The sequence below is a fragment of the Zeugodacus cucurbitae genome, chromosome 2, assembly GCF_028554725.1.
Source record: "Zeugodacus cucurbitae isolate PBARC_wt_2022May chromosome 2, idZeuCucr1.2, whole genome shotgun sequence".
Lineage (NCBI taxonomy): Eukaryota > Metazoa > Arthropoda > Insecta > Diptera > Tephritidae > Zeugodacus > Zeugodacus cucurbitae.
The window spans coordinates 69,844,487-69,864,582 of record NC_071667.1 but is presented as its reverse complement, the minus strand read 5'-3'; the positions used below and the strand labels follow the sequence as shown (position 1 = coordinate 69,864,582).

Sequence of the window (20,096 nt, the reverse complement as noted above, 5' to 3'; positions counted from 1 at the left end):
AATCTGGGAATTGAATTAAGTCATTAAAGTGTAAAGTAAATATTTGTTTTTGTTTTGGCATTGGAAAAGTTTGAAATGTATGAAAACACAAATGAAAGGTGAAATAAGTGAAGGTACATTCAAACCAAATACTGATATGAACGTAATATAAAACAAGAAAAAAACGTTAACTCGGCTGTACCGAAGCTAATATACCCTTCACAGGTGCATTTCTTTTAGTAACTATGTGTTTAAGCAAATCTAAAGACGTAAGAAAAAGTAAGTAAAAAAAAGAAAACATTCTACCAATTCTTTTTAGCCGGATTGTTTGCTAGAAACATTAAGGTTATATAGTTAACCGTTCTGAACAATTTCTTCGGAGATTATATTATTACCTTAAGCAGTAATCCATGTCAAATTTCGTGAAGATATGTGGTAAAATGCGGAAGTTTTCCACACAAGCCCTTGATTCCGATCGTTTAGTTTGTATGGCAGCTATATGCTATAGTGAACCGATCTGAACAATTTTTTCGGAGATTATATTATTTCTATGAGTAATAACTCACACCAAATTTCGTGAAGATATGTGGTAAAATGCGGAAGTTTTCCACACAAGCCCTTGATTCCGATCGTTCAGTTTGTATGGCAGCTATATGATATAGTGGTCCGATATCGACAGTTCCGACAAATGAGCAGCTTCTTGAAGAGAAAATAACATCTGTAAAATTTCAAAACGATATCTTAAAAACTGAAGGACTAGTTCGTATATATACAGACAGACAGACAGACGGACGGACGGACAGACAGACGGACACGGCTAAATCGACACAGTTCAACATACTGATCATTTATATATATACTTTATAGGGTCTCCGACGCTTCCTTCTGGGTGTTACAAACTTCGTGACAAACTTAATATACCCTGTTCAGGGTATAATTATGCACAATTGTGTTGAACAGTGTGCAGTGCAACAGATGGAAAAATATATAACTATTTTTCTTTAATATTCCCTTTCGTTAGTTGATCTCTTGCACATTAATTCTATTAAATGGAATATAAAGATTAGAAAAGGCAATAAACCCTATTTGAATTGCTTTATTTTTACGATTTTTGGATATTGGAGGGGAAATCATTAAAAGAAAAATCAAATCACTTAAAGTGTTCTTTCCAAGTTGGTTTTCGACGCCATAAAATATATAATTAATTTCGAAAAAACGTGATGTCATACACCAAAGTACAAATATAGAGATCCTACGCATAGTGTGTTTCAGCAATAACAATGCATTTGCATTATCAAGGTAAATAAAAGCGGAGCTGAAGTTGGAGATCTGCCTCGTAAGCACTCTACGATGATTGTAGAATAAGTATTTGAGTATACAAAGCTCACGAAAAGGGTTTTTACTTAGCCATAGACATATCATAACTTGTTTGAGGTTTGCGAAAAGCGAATTGCACTGACCAGTGCTTTAACACCTTGACTGTATAATTTGGAAGTTACTCCGAGTTTTGGGGTCGTAGGCTATTATGTCTAGGTCGTATATATGTGTATTTTACAGGCGATTTCTGAACATTGGGTTTAAGTATTTTGCCACAGATCGGCATTTCATTCTCCACCTGTTCTTTCTGTTTTCATGTAATTTCATATCTGCTCGCATCTAACTAACTCTTTGTAATTCTCCTCCTAATAATTCTTAACTGTAAACTAATGGAGATACTCAAATGTGTTTTATATACCACTCTTATATCATCAGAGAGAAGAAAAACTTTCAGATAAGGTAAAGGTTTTGCTACATTTCTGATTTTTATGTATGACTTTTAAAACCAAGCCTAATGTAGCTCCATCTCAGTTTCCTCTCCTTATTTTCAATAACCACAACTTTCTCCCATTTTTGTAAGGCTTTTTATTGTATTAAGCAACCAAATATATTTTCATAAGTTGATTCAAGTTAAAATAACGGAAATCACTAGTTACCGACATAAATATATTTATTGAATTTAAAGTCAGTTATATACATAAAATCAATCGATCTATTGTAGACCAAATGGGGACACTATAGTAAGAGAAATTTATCGGGTATTACAATCTCATCTCGGATACTGTCAAACGTAACTAAATTCGGTAGTTTTCATTTAATTGATGGTGGAAACTCGAAGCGTTGACTTTTCTTCTCGAAAAAGTCTACAAAGGAAGACACTTCACAAGCCGAAGATTTCGAATTGGCTGATATCGTATGAAGAAACATGAGATAGTGAGTACAATTGGTATATAGATAGATCGCATGGGTAATAATTTGGATGGAATAATGGTATTGGCAACCACTTTCTGGAATTCATAAGGTGTGTCTACATAGGCTATCCGGAAAAGTGCATATTGTTCTGAGGACTCCAGTGAGCGACTTCTAGTTTCCAAACTTGTAAAAGTCTCTCATTGCTTAGAAATTTGAGTAAAATGAGAAGGTTGTCGTCTGTAGGTGTTATCAAACAGTAAAAATATTAAAATTTTAATGTTAAAATATTATTAATATTAATTTTTCTGTGTATTTTGTTTTCTGCCACATTACCATATTCAAACAATTAATATTTATTTAATGTATTCGCCAATTTACAAACTATTGCGAAACGATAAAACTAAAACCCAGCAATTTAATGGGGGCTCGTTTATGCCGCATTAATTTGCATATACCAGCGTAGCATAGCAAGCCTATTAAATAATTTTATTTGCATAACACAAAAAGCTGCCAACTTCTCGTAAATTATAGCCAAATAGTTGAACCATTTTGAAAGTGAGGAGGGCGAACAAAAGTTGTTATTTTAAATCATTTCCAACTGTTTTCGAGGCAAATCAGTGCGAAAGGGAGCTGAAAAGCAGGCCACCATTGACACCTTTTTGCCGTTGCATTTTGGCCAATTGTGCGAGTGAACAAAGCGCAAAATAACTGTATATGTATGTCTGTATGTGTGTGTGTGTGTGTGTGTGAACGGCGGCGCTTTGCGATTAAATTTGCAATTTCAAAAACATTTCACGAATTCAGCTCGTTAATTTGCATTGAGGCAAATTTAGGAAGTCGAAATTCGGCAAAACAACAGCGCTCACGTACACGCGCTGCACGAGCAGAGTAGTGGCGCGCTGCTCTATGCAAATGGCGGTTGGTGAATATTTTACAACAAATACACACACACACACACCGACATGCATCGAATGTTGTGTTGTCAGTTACATAACAATAGAAACGGAAGCCTCGCTACTGGCTGCCAATTTGTAGCTGCTGCATTGCGTGGGCGAGCGCGAGGGCGAGCGCGCACAGCACACACGAAATGCAACAGCAACAAAAAACAACAAAAAAAAAAAAACAGTAACAAGACCAGAATAACCGCAATTTGAAATTGAAAACTAACAAAAATTAGTTTTTAGTGGAAAATTTAAATGTTCGCTGCTTGAATTGGCTATCGTCGCAATGACAACGACCACGTTGTGTCGGAACTCCGTTTTAGCTGAATTCATTCAAATGTTGAATTTGATAATTCGGATACTACGCTTTAGCATTTCAGATGTTGGCTAAACTGAAAGCCAAAGCGCATTAATTCTATAGATATAATCTAAAGCCAATGAAAGCTCTGGATAAAAGTGTGTCTGTTTTTGTGCTTTTGGATTATAGTTAGCTGAAATCGCTTCATTAATGCTGGCAGTCGCAGTTTTGTTTTACTCTTTGCGCTTTGTGGCGCACTAATGAGCTGAATAACATCTATGTAATTGCGCTGAAATTCGCAGAAATTTTGTTTTTTTGAATGATTTAGAAAGTGCTTTCATGCGCGCTTTCTCTCGGTGAAATTAGTGCGCTTTTTTTCTGTGTTTGATGTTTTCTATGAAATCTCTATATTATTGCTATTTTTGTGTTCTTTGGACTTTTGCTTTATTTTTATTTGATAAAAGTATTATATAAGTGTTTACATACGCCTTTAAAAATTTTATTAAACCTTCGGTTAGAAACTTTTAATTTTCACTTAAGAATAAAATTATCTTAAATTCTAAGAAATCGCTCAAATCGTTTATAACAAAGTAATATGGTTCATGTTATATATTCGCCGAGTGAAAGCTTAACGACGGAAGCTTAGTATTATAAGTGAAAGCTTTTAAAAGCTTGTAACAAAAAAGCTTTAATTTGTTAGAAAGTGAAAGTTTTTATATTTTCTGAGTCAGTATTGAAGAATTCTTAATTCATGCTCGTCCAAGAAACGGCAAGATATATATCGATCTATAAAGTATGTAAAAATTGAAGCGATTCGAACAAGTGGCGAAAAAAGATGGTCATTATGAACAAATTCTTTAAGGAAAAATTAGAGCTTTGGGAGAAAATAATGTCTGGAAGAAAAAAGAGGTCTGAAAGGTTTTGTTATGTGTTTGGTGGATTTGACAGAGAAAATTTAATTTTGTGCTAGCTCCTACGACCAATCTTAATTCGAACCTGTACTGTCAACAATGGAACCATCGGAAGGAAAAATTGCCCAGAAGCGGTTAGCCAATAGAAGATGAGATGTGTTCCATTAGGACAACGACAATCCACATTTATTTGGGATTTGACCTTTAAAAATCTACTGTCGCAAAACAACGACTGTTTCTGTGTTTTATATGTTGAATAGAATAATTCATATTTTAAACTGTAATGAAATAAAAAAAGTACAGTCAAACATTGATTTATGTGGCAGTCAAAGAAGTAAAAAGATTCCGGTGCTGAAATTTTCGGCCGATACTGGCCTATGCCAATGCGAAGACCGATTAATCGGTCGGACTCTAATTCCTGATGTTGATCTTGCGATTTTTGTTTTTTTTTGCGTCAATGTCGGACCAAAGATGTCCAAAAACATCTGACGTATGAACTCGAACATTTGCGATAATCCAGGGATATAAGGCAAAGATAATACCAATAAAAACTTACGCACAATGAATCATACTGTTTTCCAAAAGAAATTCCAATACCTAAATTTTGATTTCCGAAGTTGACTTTGAAAAATGGGAATAATTTCACTTAATTATGGCACAATTTCGAATTCGGATACAAAAATTAATAATATAGCCATTTAAAAAATTGCCCCCATATACTCAAATATAGACACTTTTTGTTGAGAGTAAAAATAACAACAATTTCATCACAACAAAAAAAAAGCGATTATGAAATATAAATGTGTGTGCGTAAAATTATGACCATACATACATATGTAAATATAATTTCCTGAACATTACTTTTCACACACCAAACTGACACCGACTTTCAGTGCATCAACACAACAACTATTCGGCGCGTTTCTCTGACAGCGCCGCTGGTATAAATTGCATATTTCAATTGCATTAAATCACCGCTAAGAGCTAGATCACAGCTCAATGACAATCGAGCGCAAAAGAAATCCAACACTTAAGGCGATTTCGCTTTGCTGCTTCCGCCGCTACAGACCCGGACGGCCCGCCCACGCGGTAGAAGGAGTTCGCAGCGACTTGTTTGTTGTGCTACTCTTTTGGCGCTGCTGATGCAGTGTTGAAGCATTTTTCTACTTTGCTTGCCAACGTTGTTGTTGTTGTTGTTGCAGTGCGCGCAATGGTGTTGTAAAGGGACTTAGAAAAATGTCAAAACTTTTGCAATTTCCGCCACAAACAAAGTGCAATCAGTTTGAAAGCTCAACAATGGCGAGCGCAAATGGAACGAAATGCGCTCGAAGTGGACCCGACGGGGCTAGAGAAGACGTGGCGGCGAGCACTGACATCGAGTTGAAAGGCAGCCATGTATGTTTGTATGTGTGTGTGCGTGAAGGGCGTGGTGCTTGTAGGCGTCGCTGTGCCAAGAGTCAGCTGTGCGAAACCCATTTAAGATTTACTGCACCAAAGTGCACTTGCCACACTCGAGTCTCTGCAGCAGTGCGCGCTGATTTCCGCAAAGCACAGCTGTTTGTGGCATGCAATCGCCGAAGAACGCCCGGAAAAAGAGAGATTAAAGCGGTTTCAATGCCCAAAACAGAACCATCGACAAAGCAAAAACAACATGGAAACACATTTGCGCTACTGACTACAATTGCTTAGAAGTGCCAACAACAACATCAACAAACAGCAGCCTGAGTACACACCATCAGTTCGTCAAATAAAGTTTAAGTTTTGAGAAAAAGTTGGCTCAAAAAGTGTGAAAAAGTAAGATTTTTTTTTCTATAGATTTCGGTGCAAATTTATCTTAAGCTTTCGTTGCTAAATTGTTTTAATGTTTCACACCAATGGCGGCCGCAACCGCAGCAGGTAATGTTGCCAAGGCTATCGAGTTGAAATGCAACGCTGGCACCTGCATCGGCAGCCGCATTAAGTGAGAGATAGTAGCGCAAGTTTGAATTCGTCTTCCAGCAGCTTAGTCTGTTTGCTGCTGCTGATGTTGCAATCTTCAAAAGTTTTCACCGGCTTTGTGTTGGTCTTTGGCCGGCTTTTAACGCGCTCAGCATTTGTTTGAGTCGCAGGCGGATTCAACTTTTCACTTTTGTTTTCGCAAGTTTTTGTGGTTCTTCGCATTCGTCAAATGACAGGCGCAGCCTCGAAAGAAACAGGGATAAGCTTTGGAAATTCTCAAGCTAAAAATATGCTTCTACTTTTCCAAAGTAGTTGCGTGTAAATAATCTTTTGGTGTAGTTTTGGTAAACAGAAATAATTTATTCAATTAAATTGCGAGAGGAAAGTTGGTTTATCTTCCGAGAAATTGCTCCCCATTAGCGTATCTTAGTGACATAATTATTCAAGAACTTGGTGTTAATTTCCGAATCTTCAATTGTCAGAAATAGTTAGCTCGATGAATTTGGTTCTTCACTCCAGTTAATCTACGTAGTCTTGGTTCATGTTTTAAATTCTTCGCTTCAACCAGTATTTCCGAAAAAAAAAACCAGACCAATTAAGCATATGCGATGCATTGTGACCTTCGAGAGGATGAATTGATGTCACAAGGCTTGGAGCAGTGTTTAGCATCTCCAAATTATTTATGACAACACAGCCGAAATTAAAGATTCGATGGAATTCCTTAAAAATAAGTCAAAATAGTTCCAAATAAATATATTGGATCAGAAATAATACCAACTATATTCAGAGGTCTGTCGAGACTAATTCCAATTCACAGCATTTTCTTAAGCTATATTTGCTCGGAGAACAATGTCTTACATAGTAATTTCTGGATTTCGTTAGTTCGAGTTGTAGAAGCATCACTTATTGAGTCGCATCGTCAAACTTGAATCTTAACCACCCAACTTTGTGTTCCAGTTATTTTCAGTTTTCATTTCGGTTCAGCTGTCGAACTCATTAGTATCCATTGGTCCGGAGAGATATTATAAACCAAATAAAGACATTGATACTCGTATTAAAGTAAAGCTAAGCGGTTTCTTATGCTTGTTCCAGTAAGCTGATTTTACATACCGGTTGCCTCACTTAGTCGACGAATTATATCAAAACATATATCTAATTGATTTAAATGTAAATCAATCATATATACCCTTCGTTATTGAAATCCGTCGCCGTAAATGGAGATGGATTCTCCATTCCTGGAGACAAATCAAATTTCTAGCTTTAAATAAAACGAATTATAAATTGTTTATTGAGGCCCTGTGTTCCACCTAGGAACTGTGGGAAAAAATATATATATGGGGCAAGATTATTTGAAATAATACTAGATCGACATAATTAGTTTATAGTCAAAATCTCTTCGTTTACACAACTCTTTTAAACACCTCGAAGGGAGCGACTACCGGCGGGGTTTAGGAAGGAAAACCTCTGAAAAATTGAGTAAAAATATTGGCAAAAAATTTATAGATTTATAGTATTTGCATAGTAGTACCATATTTGACTTTCTTTCGAATAGTAACTAACTAACAGTTATCCACAAAAGGTAAGCTTTTACTTAAGACCCAGTTGGTCTCAATTGTTTCAGAGGTTAAATGAATTATTCTTGGCAAAACTAAGTTTTTAGATCCAGCACACGTTTTCTAAATAGACCACCATTAGGTAAGAGATGTTACAAATAAACCGTTAGCTTAATAATATACACTTACTTTCTGACTATTTAAAAATAAACCAGGAGATCAACTGTATTAATAGAAAAACAATTTAAATTGAATTGATAACCATCTGTCCACTGGAGCGTCGTTAATAAGAGTAGAGACAGAATATTAAGGGGAGTTAATGATATCACAGTGAATTTTTTACGCATATATTGGCGTAAGGGTGTGTATTTTAAAGCATCATTGCAGCATCACAGCTGGTGTCCAACAGCAGGCGGCGAGAAAGGGTTATGGCATACAACATTTAAGACAAATATGTGAACACTCTGGTAAGTGGGAGGCCGACAGCGCAGTATGAACTGACGGAAGCAATATGGACATGGGACAATGGTCTCGAGAGTTTTGTAAAACGATTACAAAGCAATTTACTTGCTCGTATAATGGAGTCTTGTAATTCGATTATGTGCGAACCAAACGAGCAGGACTCAAAAGCTAAAGATACCAGGACCACGATGGTGGTATCAGTATACAAGGGAGCTGCTGTAAATATGTTGGCTGTGCGTGTTGCTTTGTATATGTGCTGAACTTTTTTCATTTATTTATTGAAATCATAGCGCGTGTGTGTAAATTGTACATCTTTGCCTACTGTCAGCCAACACTAACGCTGTGATATTTATAAGAGAGTGTTTGGAGGTTGAGATATTCTCAAACTGTGCAAGGAGATGTGTTTGCATTTCATGCGATCACAATAAACCAAAAGTTCTTAAGTAGATGTAAATAGTAAAAACTACTGAAATTTCAGAGAGTACACCATAATATTCATGTTCATACAAATATATTTAACTGATTTATAGATTAGGTATGATAATCCTTCATAACTTTCGTCCGAAGAATTCGTGATAGTTCCCAATCGGATATAGGTCTGAGTCCGTTCCAATTTCGTAGCCCTGATTGTCATCGAAAGAAGTCCCTTAGATCCATTTCTTCTGTGCCTCCCTTTAAAGAAGACGAATTCATCTAAACAATAAGTATTTCATCTAAATGAGTAGAAATTAATGACTTCCACCATCTACTTCCGATAGAGTGATTTGTCTCTATTATGTGCACCACCTATTTATAAAATTTCTTTTCAGTTTTATTCCAACAAACTGAGTAAAAAGTCTGGATTAAGGGGGAATTAGAAATTGTATCCTTGGTAAGCTAAAGGGTGATTTTTTAAGAGCTTGATAACTTTTTTAAAAAAATATAAATAAAATTTGCAAAATCTCATCGGTTCTTTATTTGAAACGTTAGATTGGTTCATGACATTTACTTTTTGAAGATAATTTCATTTAAATGTTGACCGCGGCTGCGTCTTAGGTGGTCCATTCGGAAAGTCCAATTTTGGGCAACTTTTTCGAGCATTTCGGCCGGAATAGCCCGAATTTCTTCGGAAATGTTGTCTTCCAAAGCTGGAATAGTTGCTGGCTTATTTCTGTAGACTTTAGACTTGACGTAGCCCCACAAAAAATAGTCTAAAGGCGTTAAATCGCATGATCTTGGTGGCCAACTTACGGGTCCATTTCTTGAGATGAATTGTTCTCCGAAGTTTTCCCTCAAAATGGCCATAGAATCGCGAGCTGTGTGGCATGTAGCGCCATCTTGTTGAAACCACATGTCAACCAAGTTCAGTTCTTCCATTTTTGGCAACAAAAAGTTTGTTAGCATCGAACGATAGCGATCGTCCAACAGCATCTTTGAAAAAATACGGTCCAATGATTCCACCAGCGTACAAACCACACCAAACAGTGCATTTTTCGGGATGCATGGGCAGTTCTTGAACGGCTTCTGGTTGCTCTTCACCCCAAATGCGGCAATTTTGCTTATTTACGTAGCCATTCAACCAGAAATGAGCCTCATCGCTGAACAAAATTTGTCGATAAAAAAGCGGTTTTTTTGCCAACTTTTCTAGGGCCCATTCACTGAAAATTCGACGTTAGCTCGTTAGTAAGTCTATTCATGATGAAATGTCAAAGCATACTGAGCATCTTTCTCTTTGACACCATGTCTGAAATCCCACGTGATCTGTCAAATACTAATGCATGAAAATCCTAACCTCAAAAAAATCACCCGTTACTTGGCTGTCTCCTGATCGAAACACGCGGAACCAAATCGATCACGTTGTGATAGACGGAAGACATGTCTCATGTGTTTTAGACGTGCGTACGCTCCGAGGACCAAATATAGACTCGGACCATTATCTGGTCGCAGCGAAGATACGCACCCGCCTCTGTGCAGCAAAGAACGCCCGTCTACAAACACAAGGAAGGTTCGACGTCGAAAAGCTGCAATCGCAACAGACAGCCACGAAATACTCTACTCGACTTGCACTCCTGCTCTCTGAGAGCACTCATCAGCATCTCGGTATAAGGGAACTGTGGAACGGCATCTCAAACTCACTGCGTACCGCTGCAGCCGAAACAATTGGTTTTCGGCAACGACAAAAAACAAGCTGGTACGATGAGGAGTGCCGTCGCGCAGCGGAGAGAAAACAGACTGCCTACCTCGCAACGTTGCAAACGACCACAACACGTGCGGGATGGGATAGATACCGAGAGCTGAAGAGGGAAGCGAGACGCATCTGCAGACAAAAAAAGAAAGAGGCCGAAATGCGTGAGTACGAAGAGCTTGAGAAGCTGGCAGACAGAGGGAATGCTCGAAAATTTTATGAAAAAATGAAGCGACTTAACGAAGGTTTCAAGACCGGAGCATCCTCATGTAGAGACCAAGGTGGTAATCTGGTAACCGATGTCCAGGGCATACTGGGATTATGGAGGGAACACTTCTCCGACCTGCTGAATAGCAGTGAGAGTACAACACCAGGAGATGGCGAACCCGATCCCCAAATCGATGACGATGGAACAGATGTTCCATTACCCGACCATGAAGAAATTCGAATAGCAATTACCCGCTTGAAGAACAACAAAGCAGCGGGGGCCGATAGATTACCGGCAGAACTATTCAAATACGGCGGCGAAGAACTGATAAGGTGCATGCATCAGCTTCTTTGCAGAATATGGTCGGAAGAAAGCATGCCTGACGATTGGAATCTCAGTGTGCTCTGCCCAATCCATAAAAAGGGAGATCCCACAATCTGCGCCAATTACCGTGGGATCAGCCTTCTAAATATCGCATACAAGGTTCTATCGAGCGTACTGTGTGAAAGACTAAAGCCCACCGTCAACAAACTGATTGGACCTTATCAGTGTGGCTTTAGACCTGGAAAATCGACAACTGACCAGATATTCACCATGCGCCAAATCTTGGAGAAGACCCGTGAAAAGAGGATCGACACACACCACCTTTTTGTCGATTTTAAAGCTGCTTTCGACAGCACGAAAAGGAGCTGCCTTTATGCCGCGATGTCTGAATTTGGTATCCCCGCAAAGCTAATACGGCTGTGTAAGTTGACGTTGAGCAACACCAAAAGCTCCGTCATGATTGGGAAGGACCTCTCCGAGCCGTTCGATACCAAACGAGGTTTCAGACAAGGTGACTCACTATCGTGCGACTTCTTTAACCTGATGCTGGAGAAAATTATAAGAGCTGCAGAACTAAACCGAGAAGGTACAATCTTCTACAAGAGTGTACAGCTCCTGGCGTACGCCGATGATATTGATATCATCGGAAGCAACAACCGCGCCGTTTGTTCTGCTTTTTCCCGCATGGATAAGGAGGCGAAGCGAATGGGTCTGGAGGTGAATGAGGACAAGACGAAATATCTCCTGTCATCAAACAAACAGTCGGCGCATTCGCGTCTTGGCTCCCACGTCACTGTTGATAGTCATAACTTCGAGGTCGTAGATAATTTCGTATACCTGGGAACCAGCATCAACAACACGAACAATGTCAGCCTCGAAATCCAGCGCAGAATAACTCTTGCCAACAGGTGCTACTTTGGACTGAGTAGGCAATTGAACAGTAAAGTCCTCTCTCGACGAACCAAAATCAAGCTCTACAAGTCGCTTATCATTCCGGTCCTGCTTTACGGTGCAGAAGCTTGGACGATGTCAACATCAGATGAGACGACACTAGGAGTTTTCGAGAGGAAAATTTTGCGCAAGATCTATGGTCCTCAGAACATTGGCAACGGCGAATACCGCAGACGATGGAACGATGAGCTGTACGAGTTATACGACGACATTGACATAGTTCAGCGAATAAAAAGACAGCGGCTACGCTGGCTAGGTCATGTTGTCCGAATGGACGAAAACACTCCAGCCCTGAAAGTGTTCGATGCAGTACCCGCCGTAGGAAGCCGAGGAAGGGGAAGGCCTCCACTCCGTTGGAGGGACCAGGTGGAGAGCGACCTGGTTAAGCTTGGGATCTCCAACTGGCGCCGAACTGCGAAGGAGAGAGAGAGGTGGCGCACTATCGTCGATTCGGCTATAACCGGCTAAACGGTTGCAACGCCAATCACATACATCCTTGGTAAGTAATGAGAGCTGTTTAACAAACACAGTCTAAAAGACCTTTAATCTGATCCCCCCGTTTGAAAGATATCCTCAATATTCTGGCTTCAAGAAGTTAAGAAAGAGGAATTTAAAGTATTTTTTTCGATTGGACCAGTTGTTGTACTAGGTCCAATTGAATTTCATTTGACAGTGAACTTATCTAAAAAAAATTCTGGCTGGTCTAAGAGCTTGTGCTTACTGGGTTATTGCCAAGCATCCGTGTGTTTGTGTTTTTTCGCACACTAAGACTTTGTTAGCTTTACAAGAAAATGCAATTTAGCTTGAAAATATTGGCTGGTTTTGTTTTTACCCCAACAAGCTGAGCGCTATAGCCATAAAAAAAAAAAAAAAAAAAAAAAAAAACAAAGACAAATTCACTTAATGCCGCTGCACAGCAGTCAGCAAGCAGCGTTGATTGTTGTTGCCAATGGGCGACAGGCGACAGGCGACAGGCGACAGGCGAAACGGGTTAAACGAACTAATGTCCAGCACTTGTTAAGCCGTTGCAAATTTTCAAGGATTTTATTAGTTTCCAATCGTCTTTTAATAAATTCTGCTTAAACGCTGGACACGCTTCATTTTAATCATGCAAATCGAATTAAGCGCTGGATCATGCTGCTGCAGAAAGGAAAAGAGAACAAACAAATTTAAAAGTATTAATTGAAAGTTCTGCAGTTGTTGTTGGCAGAGAGTGAGCATTATTAAAAACTTATATCACGGTGCATAAAAAAAATTAAGACTCATAAGCTCATGAAGCTTGCAATGGCTAACCGTAATATTGGTTTTTATTAACCCTGCCTGCTAGCTTTTTTCACTATTATTTGAAACGCTTTCTTAAAACGTATCCCGGCAACTATAAAAACGGTCACATGCGGACACATAATCGTTTTTAATTTTGCATGAATTGAATTTTTATGCAAATTCTATTGAATTAGGCCATTCCCAAAAGTGCCTTGAATGCCTGCGCCAGCAACGGCTGACACAAAAGCCGGTCAGTTTGCCAATGAAATGCGATATAAAATTTGAAAGCGTGTCTATTCGAGCTTTGACTTTTGTTTGCCAAGCGCTTATTTCCCATAGGCGTCATAGAATTGGGGACAAAATTTAACTGAATTTTATGTCAGCAAATCCGGTTAGTAAATTTTTAAACGCATTGAATTAGAAATATAAAAGATTAATGAAAATACTTATGCTAATGTAAACAGTTAAATTTTTAGAGGAAACTCATACATATCTACTCATATACTATATATGTGTCTTCTTACAAACACTTCGTATTGCCAATATTCGCTGAGACTTCAAGCTTGAATTTTTATATTAGCCTAGTAAAAATTCCTATTTTATAGCTTTTCTGCTTATCTCCATGATTTCATGCATTTGTCTACGAAAATTTTTGCGCATATTTCATCGCCTCAGCCAGTTTATGGCCTATTCTTCAAGTGCGCATATACTTTATTTTCTGTGTTTCCGCTAACAGCGTTAAGCATTCAAATATCTGAAGATTTATATTCTCAACACTTGTATATTCATATACATATACACATATGTTTCTCACACAAAAGAATTCGAATTTTTGGAAGAAGTGATTTCAATTCTTTCAAGCTGTAAGTTGCTTGATGCTGCCTTCCCTTATATAGAATTTAATAGACATTCTTTGAGAAAACTTTAACTTGTGATAAAGGAACGGTAAGGGTATACAGAAAGTATCACTGAATCTTCAGACTAATTTTAGCTCATATTGGATATTTAGTAGTGTTATTATAATTTTATAATTATCTCCTAGTTCTTTTAATAAATATATTAAATAAAAAATTCCATTCAAAGTTAAATAGCTCAAAAGATATTAGCACAGATCAAACATAATAGAAATCACGAAAATTTCTGCAGACTACTTTTCTTGAAGTCCGTCTGACATAAAACATATCAGTTCGTGACGTCATGAATAGAGAGAGGAATGGTCCTTGCCATTTTTCTGAGAACCATAAACTTGAGGATCGACTAATTTCGATCGTATTTGAAATCCACGCAAGTAACGTCAGAAGTGTGATAGCTACCTGTTAAAATGGTAGAAAAAAATTCTAATTTTTCAACAGATCTATCATCTCTATAATCTATCTATCACGAATGAAGCTTTTTGCAGTAGGTAATGTAAAATAATCTTTAAGATTTATTTTTCATATTTTTTACGACCTATGAAGCCTAGAATCGAATATGTTATCGAAAGATATGTCATATGACTATTAAATATGAATTGTGTGTAAAATAACGCTGAAACACTTTTATACTCGGCTGATTCTTGTAATATGATGTTAGAAATTGTGGAACATGCTTTGAAAATATATTTTATTCATATTCACGGAGACCTCTCATAAAAGAAATGAGCCGTCCAGTTGAGTGTTATTTACATCCACAAAAATTAGGCTAAGGTACTGAATCGGACGTTTCCCATTTAATTACGCTATTCCAGAATATATGACGGGCAGTAACTAAAAAATATTTCTCTCATCAAACAAACAGTCAGCGGATTCGCGTCTTGGCTCCCACATCACTGTTGACAGTCATAAATTTGAAGTTGTAGATAATTTCGTCTACCTAGGCACCAGCATCAACACCGATAATAATGTCAGCCTTGAAATCCAATGCAGAATCACTCTTGCCAACAAGTTCTACTATGGACTGAGTAGGCAATTGAAAAGTAAAGTCCTCTCTCGACGAACAGAAACTAAACTCTACAAGTCCCTCATCATTCCCGTCATACTTTATGGAGCAGAAAGATTTTGCGGAAGATTTATGGTCCCTCAAACATTGGCAACGGCGACGGGGAGGAAGAACCAGGTGGAGAAGAACCTGTCTTCTGAGAGATGCGTGGCGCGCTGTTGTGGACTCGGCTATAACCGCATAAGCGGTGTCTACGCCAGTCGAGAAGAAGAAGTAACTAAAAAATGTTAAATCGACAAAAATATCTTCAGCAATTAGCTCCTTCATCTCCTTACTTAAAATATATTAAATCTTCATATTTATAAAATCTGTGGAAGAAGAGCTTGTAATAAATGATAGCCCCGATATATGAAATGTTTTTCAAAAATAATCGAAATATCATGTAGCTCACTGCCCGACATATACCTATAGTAATGATGTCCATCTGAGTGATCTTCACGTTCATATTTCGAATTATAAGAGGGGGCTACTTAATGAAGTTTATTATATACATATGTTGATCTTAGTATTATATAAGATAACTTGGGATTTTTATCTAATAGAAATAAAGACATTTCCAAAAATGTGGATGGCGTTCCGTCCAAAAACTTCAACTCGAATTTGTAGAAGATTTTTGAAAACACCACTTGTCGGCGGTAACACGAACTGACAACTTTGCTTTATACGAATTTAAAGTTTATTTAGGATCTCTCAGTTTATACATAAATAATCTTGATTAATGGTCGAATTATCAATACAAATAGTATGATCTACTAATATTGGACCGAAGGAAAACAAATCGAAGCGCTAGCGAAGTGTCTTATGCATGCATCTAATGACAAAACTACCGTTTTGATATATTATATTTATAATAGAAGTTAATTAAACCACTTAGATGTACTAAGCGCCTCTCTTTAAATAAATTCTTTTTTTTATTATTATTTTTATCAAAGCAATATCTAGAATATCCTTAAATACCCTTTTAAAAAGATATGCTCATATATGACAAAATAAATTTAAGCAAACATTTTTCCTTCCTGAGAAACACACTGACAGCACAACACCAGACCCCGCGCACAAACAATCAACAACCAAAATCTGGCATTAAGGACTTACAAGGAGCAGGTGGCGCTATTTAAAATCAAAAACGTGGAAAAGATAGCAAAGTGAATAAGATAAAGTGGAAAAGGAAGCAATAACTGGCGTAAAGACGCACGAAGAGAGAAGGAGAGAAGAGGCTGCAGTTACTTTACGAGCCAAAACAACAGAGGAGAATGGTCGTACTCAATATTGTGGGGGTGGTGATGGTGGCAGCTAGCGCACTATTATGACACACAAAAACAACCACTCTCCCATAAAGGCGGAAAACGTTAAGAATCAGACAACAAACAGGAATGCGAAAAATGTGAAAAATGAAATCAGAGTCAGAAAGCACAAGGAGAGTAAATAATTGAAGGAGGATGAAGCAGGAGCGCAAGCAAAGGCAAGTGAAGAGCGCGAGGCTAGCGAATACACGCGAAGAGATGTGAGCGATGTGATAGCTAAAAGGGAAGTCGAAATTAAAAAGTATGCTCGTGTGTGTGTGTGTGTGAGGCGGCGATACAAATCTAAATTACAACGAATATGAATGCGAACGCGTAAAAGCGAGCGAACGAGCACAGTGAGCGAGCAAAGGAAATCACTTAATTTCTGACATTTTCGCAGACGCAGTGTATCTCGCCAAGCGAATTGAAAAATATATTCGAAATATCGAAAACACCAAGAAATTCGCAATAATAATAATAATAATCGTTAAATTATATTAAGGAAGTCTAAATTCTAATAAGCCGAAGAAGGTTGTGTTAGTGTACTAAAGTGTACTCGTATGTTCGTGTGTGTGTATTTGTATGTGTAATCAGTAACGTCTCATGTGTATTTGGTGTTGTACTTTTAATGCGATTGTCTTACTAAGTTGTAATAAAATAAACGTGTATCAAATCGTTTGTAAAAAAAAAATTGTGCACAAATTACGTATAACGGTAAAAAATCAATGAATTAGTTATCTGGCGTCCTTGTGCTGAGCACTCATATCTGAAATACGTGTGTTCAAACTCATATGCAAACTTCCTTCCGGGTTGTGGCACATTCATATGGCTAATACACGAGTATTGTAAGAATATATATTCACGTAACAGATTGCATAAATATATATGTATATATATGCAGTTACAATATCAAGTCAACGCATAAACGAATTTGTACAGGTAATTACAGGCAACGGAAGTTATTCATACTTTTTATAATATGTTGACAGCATTTATTACTTAATTTTCCATTTCTATGCGCCCAAATGTATGCCTCAAACTGTCACCAATAACACTAGTTTGCCATTTTAGTCGCTTTTACTATACTTCACTATAAATTTAGTACTTCAAAATAAGCATTTCCAACAAAAAAGTCTCAACGCCTGAAAGAATACTTTTAGAAAATATTATTGCTCTGAAACTATCAACAAATACCTAACCTCACAATTTCACTCACTACAAACTGTCACTCTCGCTTATTTATTTATGCATTTTACTTCACTGCAGCAAAAGCTTTTGAAAGCTCTTCGCTAAGCTTTCCATACAGTCGTATTGTAGTCCACTTTCTAACTGTCAAAACTGAAGTTTGACAATTGTCTGCATCGTTAAGGCAACCAATGACATAAGCAAAAATAAAACAAAATCGAAAACGCTCTGCCACTAACACACAAACGCCCAACAACAGCCACAGTGTGCGCCATTTAGACTGACAGAGGTTATTGACAGACGCACATTGATACATATAGCGGTATATATTTATAGGTTAACATGTGTGGGTAGTAAATGCTGGTCAATTTATTATGCATGCGACAGCAAGTAAGTAAGTGAACACTGAGAGAACCAGGACCTCAACTGGCGGGCGCTTTTCATGAACTCACACGTAAATAAGCGCCCAGTAGGAATGGTGGAAGTTGTGAAAAGGAATATAGTGACTAAAGTGGTCAGCCACAGAGGTTGCTTTGAGTTCTTCAGAAGGTGTATCGAGAATTTGGAGTTCTGGAACATTGATATTGGGACTTCTGTAAATTTGAAGTATGCTTCATCTTATATAGATTTATGCGAGCAACAAACATTAGGAAATTGAAGTTCAATATAGTTGTATTTGCTCTAGTAAACTCTTATTAGTTAATCTATTTTTAGTAAATCCTTGAACAGATCCCTATCTTGGAACCATAACGAATTCAGCATATTACATCAAGAGCTTTTATAGCATGATTGACAGATCTATCATGTTAGAAACTTACTTCATCAAAAAAATGTAAAGAGTGAAGAAATATCCGTCACTTGCCAAATGTCGGAAGTTCCCACGACAATTTATGAGTCTGAAAGAAACGAATATTTGAGGTTCTTATGTAAATATTATAATCATAAATAATTGATAGATCTTGTAATTTTTTGCACGATATTAAGTTTGCTAATTGTGTCTTAAACGTTTCTGGCGGAAGCTTTCATATAATGAAAGCTCTTCCTACTCATGAAAGCTTTTATTGTTTTTATATCTTAACTAACACTTTGAGGATAGGCTATATAATATATGCAAAGCTTCAACATTTTCTACAAACTCACTCTCATACTCATTGCGAATTTCCTACAGGCTCTCCTTTATTGCGCCATCTTTCCAACTTTGTTTGTTTGCTCATTGCTTTCACCCAATGTCCGCATTTGTCCTTTGTCCTTTACACAATACTGTATTCTGCGCTCTGCCTGTGTAATTTCCGTTTCTCTCTCACACTCTTTTTGCCGCATTTCTACTATAACGCTCTCTGTGATTTCCATTTTTGACAGCACATTTCAGATTTCACATTTCTTGTTTTTGTCGCAGCGTGGAAAACAGCAAAGGCAACAGCAGTTAAGCAGCAGCCAAAGTACAGAGTGATAAATAAATGTGTGTTTACAACAAAAGAGTGCCAGTGCCAGTGTGTGAAGAGTAACTGTAAAAATTTTTATACATAAGCAGCACAAAAGCCGACTTCAATAAAAGCAAAAAACAAAAAAAAGTGAAACATTTCAAATAAAATTCGCTATAATATAAGCGTGGACATTGCATAAAAGGTCAATAGAACGCGAAAAAAGTGTGCGAAACAAAAGAGGCGAGAAACGTCGATATTTTGGAGTTGCTGTAGTGTTGGCTGTAGTGTTGTCCTGTGAAACGGTTTGTCGGCGCAACCAGACGAAAAGGTAGCTAAATTTTAATGTAGTGTGTGAAATTTTGTTGCAAATAGCTGGCCAGAGTAGCATTTTTTGTGTGAAAAACCGAATTAGCAATATTAACGAAAACACCAAAAAAACACCGTAAACGCGTAACCAACTACATATCAGCACAACGATAATTTAGTCTACTTTTAGGCACATATTCAACTAAATTTGAGAGTAAGCATATCTAAAGCACAAATACTCGCATAAAAAGTAGCGAAAATAATTTCGAAAAATATTTTTTTTATTCGAATTTTTTATAACTGTAAGTTTTTACATAAAATTAGTCAGTGTTAGCTAATAAACTAGTCAGTAGCATATACACACACTTACACAGTTAATCACGTTGTGAACGCCGCAACATCCTAACCCTCGAAGACGACGACACCGACGACGTCATCACAACTATAACAAAAGCAACAAAAACAACAACTAATCACAGCAATTTGCCGCCGCGCTATTACAGTTTCCTCTTACACATTGCGCCACACAGTAGCAGATAGTAACAATTGTATCTTATAGATACTCAAGCACTATAGAAAAAGAGTAGTAGTGTTAGTAGTAAATAGGGTGTAGCCGCTGCCGCGCCAGTCGCCCCCAAAGCCGTCGTGGCGCCAAGTGTATTGTCAGTTTGTTGGCATAAAGTATACACGTCTGCTGGAG

General features: G+C 37.6%; 1 protein-coding gene across 2 annotated transcripts in view; it reads left to right on the top strand.

Moving 5' to 3' along the window:
• Nucleotides 1-16,906: 16,906 nt before the first annotated feature.
• Nucleotides 16,907-20,096, top strand: part of LOC105211906 (complexin) — a 290,240-nt gene continuing 287,050 nt past the window's right edge. The window contains exon 1 of one of the 2 annotated variants that reach the window (XM_011183591.3): nucleotides 16,907-17,420. The gene's annotated coding sequence lies outside the window, so the exon portion shown is untranslated. Of the gene's footprint in view, nucleotides 17,421-19,260; nucleotides 19,419-20,096 lie in introns of those variants that run through there. The other variant, XM_054225568.1, reaches the window with a different exon arrangement.